Here is a 13,798-nt window from a genome sequence, read left to right as displayed (position 1 = left end):
TTTAACTAAAATAAAATAACCAGAATGTTTATGATATGCTTTTTGTTAACTTTAGCACTGTGAGACTTAAAGTTGGAGTTCATATAATTGTAATCTCACCATATATGAAAATACTCTTAAACGGGTTAAAATAAATACATACAATATCCTTTGTAAAAGTCAAACCCTGAAAAGTCATCAAACTGTGATGGAGCATATTAAGCCAGTAGCTTTTGGAAAATGGATGCATTTTGTGCATTCCTGGGCCTGCTTGTTAACTGAGACCCAATCACTATTCGCCTACCCCTCCCCCACACAGCACCTTCCACAGACAGCAGCACACTCAGGCCTCAGCCATTCATTTAACATTGCCGACCTCTTGAACTTTAGGCTCACTTTTGGGACACTTCCTATGTAGCCAGGGGAACAGAAAAAGACACACACCATCAGTGGGATGTCAGCTTTCAGACAAAATTGTTTTCAAGTCTCTAGTCCATTGTATGGCCAAACAGGGTTTAACTTATTGGGGATAGGCCTCCATTGACATTACATTGGCGACCTCCTGAACTTTAGGCTCACTTTTGGGACACTTCCTATGTAGCCAGGGGAACAGAAAAAGACACACGCCATCAGTGGGATGCCAGCTTTCAGCCAAAAGTGATTTCAAGTCTCTAGTCCATTGTATGGCCAAACAGCGCTCAATTTAGTTGTGCACTATGCAGACAGAGCACTGATTTGCACCCCTCCCCCACACAGTTAAGTTTCTGTTCTGCTGAAATCTGCCTCGCTCTGTTCAATTAACCTTCCTTCATGACCGGCTCACGGTGGGACCCGTGCCGTGCTGGCGCACTCATGTCCATAATCGAGAATTTCTCTTAGCTTCTCTCCCACCATGTCAGCCATGCAGAGAGCGATTTTTTAACTAAAATAAAATAACCAGAATGTTTATGATATGCTTTTTGTTAACTTTAGCACTGTGAGACTTACAGTTGGAGTTCATATACCGGTAATTGTAATCTCACCATATATGACAATACTCTTAAACGGGTTAAAATAAATACATACAATATCCTTTGTAAAAGTCAAACCCTGAAAAGTCATCAAACTGTGATGGAGCATATTAAGCCAGTAGCTTTTGGAAAATGGATGCATTTTGTGCATTCCTGGGCCTGCTTGTTAACTGAGAACCAATCACTATTCGCCTACCCCTCCCCCACACAGTACCTTCCACAGACAGCAGCACACTCAGGCCTCAGCCATTCATTTAACATTGCCGACCTCCTGAACTTTAGGCTCACTTTTGGGACACTTCCTATGTAGCCAGGGGAACAGAAAAAGACACACACCATCAGTGGGATGCCAGCTTTCAGACAAAATTGTTTTCAAGTCTCTAGTCCATTGTATGGCCAAACAGGGTTTAACTTATTGGGGATAGGCCTCCATTGACATTACATTGGCGACCTCCTGAACTTTAGGCTCACTTTTGGGACACTTCCTATGTAGCCAGGGAAACAGAAAAAGACACACGCCATCAGTGGGATGCCAGCTTTCAGCCAAAAGTGATTTCAAGTCTCTAGCCCAATGTATCACCAAACAGCGCTCAATTTAGTTGTGCACTATGCAGACAGAGCACTGATTTGTATGAATTGTATAGGGGTATCCTTAAAAAATAACTGTGTTGTTTTCTTGTAGAATGCTATTTTTTAAGGATACCCCTATACAATTGTATGAATTTTTCAGATAGGAGGTTGTTCTTCGGCCCTCGTTATGTTAATTAGGATAAAGAGTTGAGTTGTATATTTTTTGTATTACATTGTCGTTAATGAATGAATGTTCTTCCTTCTGAACTCTGTGTTGTTATAATAGAAGTGTGACCCCTGTAATCCAGTATTTCCAGATATTGCAAGATGCCTGTAATAGAGCTTAGTGTAGAGCTTGTAGTACCAAACAGTGTTGTGCAAATAGTGATGACATCATAGGTACCCCTGAGGCTGGTTTGTCTGACAATGCCCCACCAGGATATGAAAAGTCAGGTCTGCAATAAAAAGTTATTAAAACTAGATATTTCAAGTGATTTTTATGATTGTAAAATCAAAAGCAATTTTTTGCAGTTTAAACCATGTCTCTAGAACATTTAGAAAGTACCGTCCCCATCATTCACCTCCTAGTCATGAGTCCCCATCATGTGATAAAAACAAGTATGTGTGTGTGTGTGTGTGTGTGTGTGTGTGTGTGTGTGTGTGTGTGTGTGTGTGTGAGTGAGTGAGTGTGTGTGTGTGTGTGTGTGTGTGTGTTTGTAGCTCTATGCACATAGGCCACACTTTCTCATTCCCTTGAAGAATGATGTGATATCCTCACCTTGTGGTGAAAAGGAGAATGGCCACCAAAGAACAGATGGGAGGAACATCTACTGAAATTGTAGCTGGCGACCACTATATAAGTATGGTTTTCTAACCCTAACCCTAACCCTTCTATTAGGTGAATAATCTTATGAACCACATTACTCTTCTGGCTTTACAATCATAGAACCTAAACTTCATATTTCAAAACTGCAGTGTGTTGTTGCATATCACTTACAATCAAATGAAAGATCATGGTTTGCCTGAGATGGTTATCTTGTAAAACAATTATACAATTTTCTTACGTAATTCAACAAGATTCAACATAATTAGATTCGATTCAACCTTTTTGTCATTTAGTAAGGGAAACATGTGAAAATCTGCGAAGTAAATCGTTACCAAAAAATTTCTTCACCAATGTGTTTCTAAAGGTGTGTAATAATAACATGTACTAAAAGGTTGAAATTCAACTCCTGTGGGAAACCTCATAAAAAACTGCTCAAAGTTGGGGTACCGATAACCGATTTTCGAAAATTCGAAAATGCTTAAATTGGACTTGAGTAACTTTTGAGGGGTTAAACTAGGCATTGTTCATGATTCTGAGTTGATTGCAAGCATTTAATTGTCACCAAGACCACTTCCTGGTAGAGAAACTCTCACGCCCCTTTCCATTTACATATACATTTATTTAAATTAGCTGCATAATACTCAGAGCAAATACTGATCCACCATAGGTCAAATGCTTCAGGAGTCAATGTCTGAGTCTTCTTCAACAACATCATGAATACCATTCTTGCATGTAATGCCTTTACAAACTCCACATGCTGAGATGCACTTGACAGCATTTTTCTTGCAGCTGCATCGCCGGTTGCTGCAATCTCCATTACAATTGCAGCTTGTGAACTGGAGTAGCTCGTCGGGAGCCATGGGGTCTAAGGTTGGAACTGGCTCATAACCATGAACACCTAATGTCCATCCATAGTCACTGGGGTCCAGAGACATGCTCTGTAGAAGGATCCAGTCCCGGGTCTGTAGGTAGGCACGGAGAGAATGCTGTGCAGCTGCACCCTCTGTTGGAGGTAGAGTTTCTGGTTTGATCAGCCCAGCCGCTGCCTTTCCCGAGAACATGTTGCATCGAATTGCACCCAGAGTAGTACCTGGCCCATGGTGAATGTACTGGAAGATCCTAGTACCAGCCTGAATCACTGCATCCTTGGTAGCGTGTATGTCAAGGAAGATGTCCATATGTTCGTCGATGTCCCCTGCACAAAACCTGTAAAAGAATGCACTTCAAGGTTTGTTTCAGATATTTCAATATACAAATATTTCATTATGATATAATATTATTATTATTACCTGTCAAACAGAGTTGTTTTCCCATGGCCAGCGATAGCAGAAACCGTATCACACCCAGTGAAGGCGTGACAAAAGAGCAGGTAGCGTCTCTTTCTATCTGAGAGAGCTTCTCGGATCCTCTTGACATCATAAGAGCCCTTCGATGTGGTTAAGAAGAGTGGGTGGTTGGTGCTTGAGCTATGGTGCACCAGCATTGCCAGCACGTCTGCGTCTTCTGCCCGCAACTGAAAATAGAAGAAGATATGCAATGCATGTTCAACTATGTGAAAATATATAAAAATAGTCAAAACTCTTCTTTTAAAGTAGTCATAGCTAATGCAAGTAAAATACCTACACAAATGTTACTGACCTCAACAAAGCCATCTGTAGCAGCAGCCAATGCCTCTCTCACAATCGAAGTGTCAGCATCATTGTCACTCTGCTCCACGGTGATGTGAATTTTTCTGAATGTTGAAGAGAGGAGGTGAATGAGCTCACTCTTGTTATGAGTGTTGTCCAAGAACTTCGCTCTTGGTGTCCAGTGTATCATATCCGGTCGAATCTGGAGGTCACAGCATGACTTCTTGGTACGTCGGATGTGGTCATGATCTTTTGGCGATCTGTTATAGCCATCAAAGACCACAATGATCCTTTGAGAGTTACGGCCAAGACACTGCACGTAGCTTAGGTAACTGTTGCCAATCTCCTGCCGAGTCTGACCTTGTTCCCACGTCACCATGTAGAGAAGCCATCCGCCATCAACCACCAAAGTGGAGCAGGGTTGGTTAGTGAGTTCAAGTGGATCAGTTAACTCCTTCAGGCTAGTCTTGGAAAAGCCTGCCTTGTTCGCCTTGTTCATTTTCTGATCTTTGTTACTGAAAAGGGACAATGGGACGGGAGTCAGCTCATACTCCAAGCTTGTCTCAACTGTCATATCCCGTTGGGCAAAAATGATCAGTCGGTTGAACAACTTGAGTGAGTCAAGGTGAATCTTCTTCTCGTTGATCTTGGGAATCTTTCTGAGTGATGACAGGGCTTGTACCTTTGACTTCACCTCCATGGTTGATGTCACTGACTGTCCATCCAGCTTAATCTGCATCTCTCTCCCTACTTCAGCTGCTCTCTCAGCATTGACTGGGTCATCTCCTGTGCTTGTGAATCCTGTAGAGAAAGATACAAGCATCTCCTTGTCTCGATCATGGTCGAATGGGTTGTTCTCCTCAAACCATTGGAGGGCAAGTTCAACTGCTTCAGCATCTCGCTTCATCTGTGTTTTGGCAAGGTCTCTGTGGGGTGGAGCATGTTCCTTGACATCTTCCTCCATGCACTGGTTGACATTGGAGAAGTGACTGAGGGTGAGCACCCAGCACTTGTGGCCAGAATCACTGTTTCTCATCCTCCCTCTGCTCAGTCCACCTTCTGATTTGGCTGCCTTCATTAATGTCTGCTCAATACAGATGTCACACCAGGTGCCAGACCAATCATGGCTGGAGTAACGGACAACATGGTTTCCATGGGCAGTGAAACTTTCTATGGTCTCTTTGTAAGCAGGCAACGTTTCAAGTTCCTTCATAAGTTGACAGTACAGCCGTGCACCTTTGGCATATTGATGATGGCCCGCAGCTGCAAAGATGTCCAGCATCCTGGTAGCAATGCAGGACAGGTGCCCCTTGTGGTCTGCAAGCCGCTCACTTCGGATGAAGGTCTTGATCACATCTACCATGTGGTGGTACTGCACCCAGAGTGTAGGCGTTCTTCCTCCTTCAGCGAGTCTTTTGAAGTTTTCTTCAAACCTATGTGCAAACAGTGCCACTACTGGATCTGTGTGTCGGGCTCCCATCTTACCATCAGCCACCTTCTCCATTAAGGTCCTCATTTCACCAAGCTCCTCCTCAGTGAAGGCATGTTTCATGATGTGCTGATAGATGGCTGCATCAATGAGGAGGTGGGCACGGATTGCCTTGTCAAAACACCCCCCATCCAGGATGTGCTCTTGGTGACAAATACATGCTTGCAATCAACTCAGAATCATGAAAAATGCCTAGTTTGACCCCTCAAAAGTTACTCAAGTCCAATTTAAGCATTTTCGAATTTTCGAAAATCGGTTATCGGTACCCCAACTTTGAGCAGTTTTTTTATGAGGTTTCCCACAGGAGTTGAATTTCAACCTTTTAGGACATGTTATTGCACACCTTTAGAAACACATTGGTGAAGAAATTTCTTGGTAACGATTTACTTCGCAGATTGGTCAAATATCTGGTAAAATGCCCTTACTAATTGCACAGTACAACAACATTTATTTTTTGCTCTAGGCACAGGGTCAGCCATAGTCAGCGCCCCTGGAGCAATGGTTAAGTGCCTTTCTCAAGAGCACAATGGCAGTGGTAGGCACCTTAGATATGATGCCAGCAACCCTCCAGTCACCAGCTCACTTGCAGCTCCCTCCTGAGGCAGATTGACTCAGTCCTCAGGCCTAAATTAAGCAACTGTGCAGCAATAGTCATCTTAGGAAACGAAACCATGTTTGGTAAGAATTAGGGAGGAGAGAAGAGAGAGAGAAGTGACTAAACAGATATACACAGCTTATGATCCCAATTGTGTCTTCCTCTTTATAGACGAAGTATACTCTGCCAAAGGGAGTCAACGGAGGATGTTATAGCACAAAACTCACAAAATGCATGGGCTTTCTTTTACTTTGGATAGGACTGAAAAACAGACAGTGAGCAACGTGTTGGGATGTTGGGATTGTTCTGGCACAGTTATCAACCATAGTAAGGATTCAAGAAGGACCTGAAGTTTGCAGAAGTAAGACATTCCACGGTAAGACAGTCTACAGTTTGGAAAGAAAAGGTTTTGCTTAGATTCAAAGTCATTGAACTGTTATGCAAAATATTAAACTATTAAGAGGAACATTGAAAATGCAGAAATGTCTTCAGTTTATTTATCAACAGTTTCAAATCACAAATCATAAGAGTTAAAACTGATTAGACTAGAGTGACGCGGAATGACCCACATCACGTGTTGAAAACCCCCTATTCCGCATTGACAACATGGGTCTGTCGTGTGTCACTTGCGTGAAGGTAAATAATGCTGTTTAATATGTATTCAAATGAATTATTAATGAATTATTATTAATAACTGTTTATTTCTTGCTCTGCATAACAGCCAAATGTTTATTCACATTGCTCTAAAGTACATTGATTATTGGCTGTGTGTAACTATGAAAAGTTAGCTAATAAGTGCTAAGTTGCTAAGTTGATGTTGTGCACGGTTCAGGTAAAATTTACAATTGAGTAAAGAAAGAAATAATTTCAGAACCAAAGTTGGCTAACTAACTAAATAGCCGACTTTGATTCTGAAATTATTTCTTTCTTTACTTTTGTGCAAACTAGAGCATTTGGCCTCCAGAGCATGAAACGAGTAATGTGTTATGGTCCGGCACAGTATGTTGTTCCTTCCATTGATGCAACCGACATATCATACTGAACATGGGCACAATGAGCAGAGACTAGAAAACACTGTTTCTACTCTAGCTAGGTTTAAAGAGTAGTATAGTAGTAGTAGTAGTAGTAGTAGTAGTAGTACTTCATCAACGTAACAGTAATATTCTGATACATTTCCAATATGCTCATGTATATTTTGTACAAACTATGCATTTAATTCAACAAATATTATGTGCAATATGACAACCCATGTTTACATAAGGTTCAGATATAGGAAAATGTTAGGATATTTATAGCATAGCATAGTGTACAGCACAGTGTTTATTGTATAGTAGATAGTGTACATAGCCTTTATTTATTTATGTCAACCAGCTCTTTTCTCTTTTTTGTTTTACCCTTGGCTCTCTTGTTTTTAGTCTTTTTTCCAAGCACCAGGGGAGCCCCCCCTCCTAAATTTCGTTGTACGGTACCTGTACTGTATAAATGACAATAAAGACCATTCATTCATTCATTCAATTCAGTGCAGAGATCATTACATGTATGGATACATTTCATTCTACTGCAGGTCCCTGTCCAATGTGAAAACAATCAAGAGCCCAGGACCTTTGTGGTTGTGAATGAACAAGATGATTTGTATCATTCACAAACTTTAATGGTAAGCCTATTTTTTGTTTGACTATTTAAAATGTCACAATAAAAGGCGCTCAGTGGCGTAGCACACTAACGCACACACCAGGTCCCTGGGTTGATGTCATCTCTCCTCTCTCTCTCACCCATCCTTTCTGTCAATCTCTGTCTCTATCCCAATAACAAAAGCAGAAATGCCTTAAAAAACATATACTTTTTAAATGTCACAATAACAACACATCATAGGTGTAACAACACAACCTGCCACCTGCTGCCACACCCTAACCAACCGCACGCACACTACAAAAATGAACATATTACAGTATTATAACTACTGCACAATACTAGATTACTTGTCTACCATTGGACTAATTTACTATCATACTGTATTGTATTATATTGCATTTCATATCATCGTACTGATCTGCACAGCATTTTTGCACCACTGGAAAACCATCACTTTATTACTTTATCAATGTAGGGCTACTTATTTTACTTACTTACGTTACTTATTATTATTGTGTTTTTGTATCTGAATGCTGCAATGTCAATGTTGAGGAACCAAAGCCAAAGAATTTTACTCATGTGTACTTGTAAGATGTAATAAAAGCAATTCCGGTAGTGAACAACAGTGTAACAGCAGTACACTAAATGCTATGCTACAACAGTGTAGCAATAGTAAGCTAAATGCTATTCTTACTTTATTACTCGATTACTGTAGGAATACTTATTTTACTTATTTACATTTAAATTTTTGGCATTTAGCAGACGCCTTATTCCAAAGCAACTTACACTCAATACATTTGACTATGCAAGTGAATCATCAATCCACCAGTCGTTGCAGGAAGAATAATCCAGCTCAGGCCCGGGGGCCATTGGCAGTCTCTGTGATAGAAGGAAAAATCTACTTCTATCACCATCTTCTAAACCTAGACTTTTTTTTATTTTTATTATTTTTTATTATATAGACACTGGAGAAACAGAGAAACAGTACAAGGGGGGCAATAGAAGTTCTTAGGGACACAGTAGAGGGGAAAGCGGGTGTCTTTAGGAGACGTAGTGGTGAGGGTCAGAAGATGTCTCAGGAGGAGCAGTTAAGATGTAACCTGAAAAGATGGGTCTTCAGTCTACGACGGAAGATGGGTAGTGACTCTGCTGTTCTGACAGCCGTGGGGAGCTCATTCCACCAGCGGGGAGCCAGTGTTGTGAAGAGACGTGATCGGGCAGCCCGACTGCTGTGTAGAGGAGGTGGGGCCAGTCGGCCAGCCGAGGTGGAGGAGCGGAGTGAGCGGGCAGGGGTTTGGGGGGTTACCATTTCCTTCAGGTAGGCAGGGGCTGTCCCTTTAGCTGCCTGGTATGCAAGCACCAGGGTCTTGAATCTGATGCGAGCTCCTATCGGGAGCCAGTGCAGGGTGCGAAGGAGAGGGGTGACATGCGAGTATTTGGGGAGGTTGAATACCAGCCGGGCAGCAGCATTCTGGATGAGCTGCAGAGGTCTAATGGCTGAAGCGGGGAGCCCAGCCAGGAGTACATTGCAGTAATCCAGGCGGGAGATGACCAGTGCCTGGATCAAGAGTTGCGCTGCCTCTCTGGTAAGGAATGGTCGTATCCTTCTGATGTTGTAGAGGACGAATCTGCAGGAGCGAGCCGTTGCTGCAATGTTCTCCGCACAGGATAGTCGGTTATCCAGGATCACTCCAAGGTTCTTGGCTGTCAGGGAGGGGGTTACAGTAGAGTTCTCCACTGTGATGGAGAAGTCTTGGAGAGGGCAGGCTTTCCCGGGGATGAAGAGGAGCTCGGTCTTATTAAGATTGAGCTTGAGATGGTGGTCAGCAATCCAAGTTGAAATGTCAGCGAGACATGCTGAGATACGGGTTGCCACGTGTACATCAGACGGGGGGAAGGACAGGAAGAGTTGAGTGTCGTCTGCGTAGCTGTGGTAGGAGAGCCCATGTGAAGAGATTACCGAGCCAAGAGACTTGGTGTAGAGGGAGAAGAGTAGGGGCCCTAGGACGGAACCCTGGGGAACTCCAGTGGAGAGGGTTCGTGGAGAAGATAGCGATTCTCTCCAGGTCACCTGGTAGGAGCGGCCCGCCAGGTAGGAAGAAAACCAGGAGTGTGCGGTGCCAGAGATGCCCAGGTCTGAGAGGATGGAGAGAAGGATCTGGTGATTGACTGTGTCGAAGGCAGCAGACAGGTCAAGGAGAATGAGAACAGAGGAGAGGGAGGAAGCTTGGGCAGAGTGGAGGGCTTCCGTGACAGCAAGGAGCGCAGTCTCAGTGACAGTGATATCAAGCTAGTTGGTGACTTATTTATCCATTCCCTTTCACATTTTCAAATAACATGCTAAGATTTTAGAATCACCTTAGTCAGTCACACAAATCCAATATTTTTCCAATATCAACTGACCTAGTTCAGAAAAAAAGAGTCTTAAGGACCAGATGTAAACAAACCTGCACGGAGGTAGTAGCACATAACCCCTGAGCAGCAAAATGCACTAAAATGTCATTAAAATCAAAATGTTTATTTATTTTGTTTAAACTATTAGGCTATATAAAATGTTTTAAAACAGGTTATTTTGCTGTCCCTGCAAGAGAGACATTTTGGGGTTCCATGTAAAACCCAAAATATTGAGATTAAGAATAATTTGTGTTTCTACTGAAGCTAGGTTTAAAGAATAGTGGTAGTGGTACTTAATCAACGTACCAGTAATATTCGGTACAGTTTCAACACGCTCATGTATCTTTTGTACAAACCATGCATTTAATTCAGTGCATACATTTCATTCTACTGCAGGTCCCAGTCCAATGTGAAAACAATCAAGAGCCCAGGACCTTTGTGATTGTGAATGAACAAAATGTTTGGTATCATTCACAAACTGAAATGGTAAGCCTATTTTTAGATTGACTATTTAAAATGTAACAATAACAGGCACACACACCAGGTCCCTGGTTTGATTCCGTCCATCCACATATCCCGCATGTCATCCCTCCTCTCTCTCACCCATCCTTCCTGTCAATCTCTACTGTCTCCATCCCATTAATGCCCTAAAAAACATGTATTTTTAAAATGTCACAATAACAGACTCTTTGAAAATGTACTAATATGAAATGTCACCTCAGCAGCAGCTCCCCCGAACACAGCAAGAGAACAGTCTCCAGCATCTATCCAGTCAGCTCTGCCTCAAACTAATGGCTCCACTTCATAGCATTCACCTCACCCAGAGGTATAACATAAGCAAAATAATACATTGATTCAAGCTGATCTGTCTCGTTATAGTATAGCACACAGAGCACCATGACATTTTTGTTTACACATAGTGTCAATCATAAAATCAAATGGCTGAATCAAATCTATACCATGCAGGACTCAGACCCTCCTCAGCTACACATGCCATTGTGAAGCACTTTGTGAAAAAAACTGTTTTTGTAAAATGCACTAGATAAAACATTTGATTGATTGATTGATTGACTGGTCAGAATGGTGATGGTATGTGCATTTTCACTGCTATGCTGTAGCCTGTTGGGCTGTTTGAGAAAAGACTAGAACTTAACTGGGGTGATAAAGAGTGTAAGCTCACCCCGTCTGCCCTCTTGCATTTTTCTGTAGGAATGCAGACGATCTGGAGTCGCACACACCAGGCCAGGGAGAGAAGCTGGAGTAAACTTGTGGTTTACTGGAAGAACAAAAAAGACTGTCACTGGATAATAAAGGATGAACAGGAAAGGAAAACTGAACTGTTACTTGAACCTTATTTACTTTTTTTACTTACTTAATAATTTACTTACTTTATTTAATGAATTGAGCCAATATTTCTCTCCAGAAATATATGCTGTAATTTGTATTTGACAGGACTGAACACAAATGTAATGTATTTTGTAACAACATACTTAATTAAATAAATGTTTAAAATAAAAAATAAAATAAAAAATGCTTTTTGTATTGTAGGCTATAGTTACTGTAATCGTGAGAACAAGAACCAAAGATCTGTTGGATCTTGAGATAATCACAATCAAGAAGTGCTTCAGGCCTGCTGGGAAAGGGAGGGAACAGTAAAATCAGGTTTTGGCTGGACAGGAGGCCTGTATTTGATTCCCAACTAAGTTGGGCGCTCCGCCACGCCCCCAGCGGGCTCCGCCACGCCCAGCGGCCTGCGGGCTCCGCCCCCCAGGCTGCGCGCCTGCGCAGGCGCCTGCGGGCTCCGCCCCCCAGGCTGCGCGCCTGCGCAGGCGCCTGCGGGCTCCACGCGCCAGGCTGCGCACCTCTTTCGACGCTGCGCTGCCCTCGCTGATAGATGCAATGCCTCGCTGCAAGATGCCTAGCTGCAAGATGTCGACGCAAGACTGCCGCAATGCTGCGCCCGCGTAGGTTTAATTTATCAACGTTTCTAAAGTTAAAATATGAACTCCATGTGCATTGTGAAAAGTACATATTTGGGTCTTTCATTCGCGATTTTGGTTAACCCTGTCACTGTCAGTAGCACGCAGGTCAGTGTGTGCTCAGATGTCAGGGAAAACGTGGAGGAATATCCTCATTTCTAAAGTTAAAATATGAACTCCATGTGCATTGTGAAAAGTACATATTTGGGTCTTTCATGAAAAGTACATATTTGGGTCTTTCATTCTCGTTTTGAACCTAACACTTCTCCTTGGTCATTTACAGACCACCATCAGTGAACCCTGTCACTGTCAGTAGCACGCAGGTCAGTGTGTGCTCAGATGTCAGGGAAAACGTGGAGGAATATCCTCAATTGAAGGTATAACGTTAAAGTTTAGCAGGACTTTTTCATGTACTGTATAGCCTACTTGTCCTTCAGACAAGTGAACTCATCACAAGGAAAAAGTAATGTGTTCACACATAATGTAGGCTACAAAGTCAAGCCCTTCAAATTACATTGCTGTTAGCATGTAAATATGAAATATGATGACAGTTATGACCAGAGAAGACCGGATTGCTTATTGTTGAGTACTAGCTTGTTATTGACAGATTGAGCCCTAAAGTGTTTATTTATGAACCTAGCAACTGGAAGAAGGGAACTGATGAGAATCGCAATAAGTCATCATTGTAGGATAAGGTTATGAGGTAAAAGTACTGTATAGCCTACTTGTCCTTCAGACAAGTGAACTCATCACAAGGAAAAAGTAATGTGTTCACACATAATGTAGGCTACAAAGTCAAGCCCTTCAAATTACATTGCTGTTAGCATGTAAATATGAAATATGATGACAGTTATGACCAGAGAAGACCGGATTGCTTATTGTTGAGTACTAGCTTGTTATTGACAGATTGAGCCCTAAAGTGTTTATTTATGAACCTAGCAACTGGAAGAAGGGAACTGATGAGAATCGCAATAAGTCATCATTGTAGGATAAGGTTATGAGGTAAAAGTCCCAATGTATATCCGTCCATACTAATTGTATTTTCTTCCTCTGTGGCTTCCATCTGCAGAGTTGGCTACCCCCTGATCACACATACCATGTGTGCAAATACATGGCCCTGCCATCACCAGGGGATCATGCTTCATTTGAGGCACAAATTAGAGTCCAGGTCAGGACAGAGGACGAGGCAAGGGAGTGGGTGAAGGCAGCAAAACACTCCGGGGTAACATGGAGGGTCCGAAAATCCATTCCATGTCTGGCAAAGCGCGTTCTTTTCAGGGTAACAGTTAAAATGTCTTGTGCCTGCTCCAAACAGTCACGTATCAGGCGGATGGCATTCACATAGGTTCTCAACTCCTTCCACTTTACGTTTATATAGTGAATATAATGTTTTGTTGCATGTCCCAAAACCCCATAGACAAATGACCGAATGGCCTGAAGTTACCAAAATAGATTTTACATGCAAGTCTACGAGAACAGCCTAGTGCAATTTCGCGTAGTGTGAAAGTTGCCCCGAAAGGGGCGGGACTTGAAGCTGATTGGAACATACTCCACAGAACACTAGCTGATTGGACTATGATATACGCCACAGAACACTAGCTGATTGGACTATGATATTCAGAAGCAACACTGTCTAGAAGTCATAGAAAAAAAATCTCTCTCTTCTCCCTTTGGTGGGGCATTGCCCAATTGCCCC

At 42.4% G+C, this 13,798-nt stretch overlaps 1 protein-coding gene across 2 annotated transcripts in view; it reads left to right on the top strand.

Moving 5' to 3' along the window:
• The window catches only part of LOC308152672 (uncharacterized protein), a 29,725-nt gene extending 18,152 nt beyond the window's left edge, over positions 1-11,573 (top strand). Inside the window, exons 2-6 of one of the 2 annotated variants that reach the window (XR_013937339.1) lie at positions 6,357-6,473; positions 7,662-7,751; positions 10,520-10,609; positions 10,849-10,949; positions 11,333-11,573. The gene's annotated coding sequence lies outside the window, so the exon portion shown is untranslated. Of the gene's footprint in view, positions 1-6,356; positions 6,474-7,661; positions 7,752-10,519; positions 10,610-10,845; positions 10,950-11,332 lie in introns of both variants that reach the window. The other variant, XR_013937340.1, reaches the window with a different exon arrangement.
• The last annotated feature ends 2,225 nt before the right edge of the window (positions 11,574-13,798 follow it).

This window comes from Nansenia antarctica (genome assembly GCF_963989245.1).
Source record: "Nansenia antarctica genome assembly, chromosome: 3".
Lineage (NCBI taxonomy): Eukaryota > Metazoa > Chordata > Actinopteri > Argentiniformes > Microstomatidae > Nansenia > Nansenia antarctica.
Note: the sequence above shows the minus strand (reverse complement) of the source record. Positions and strands in the feature narration are given on the sequence as shown.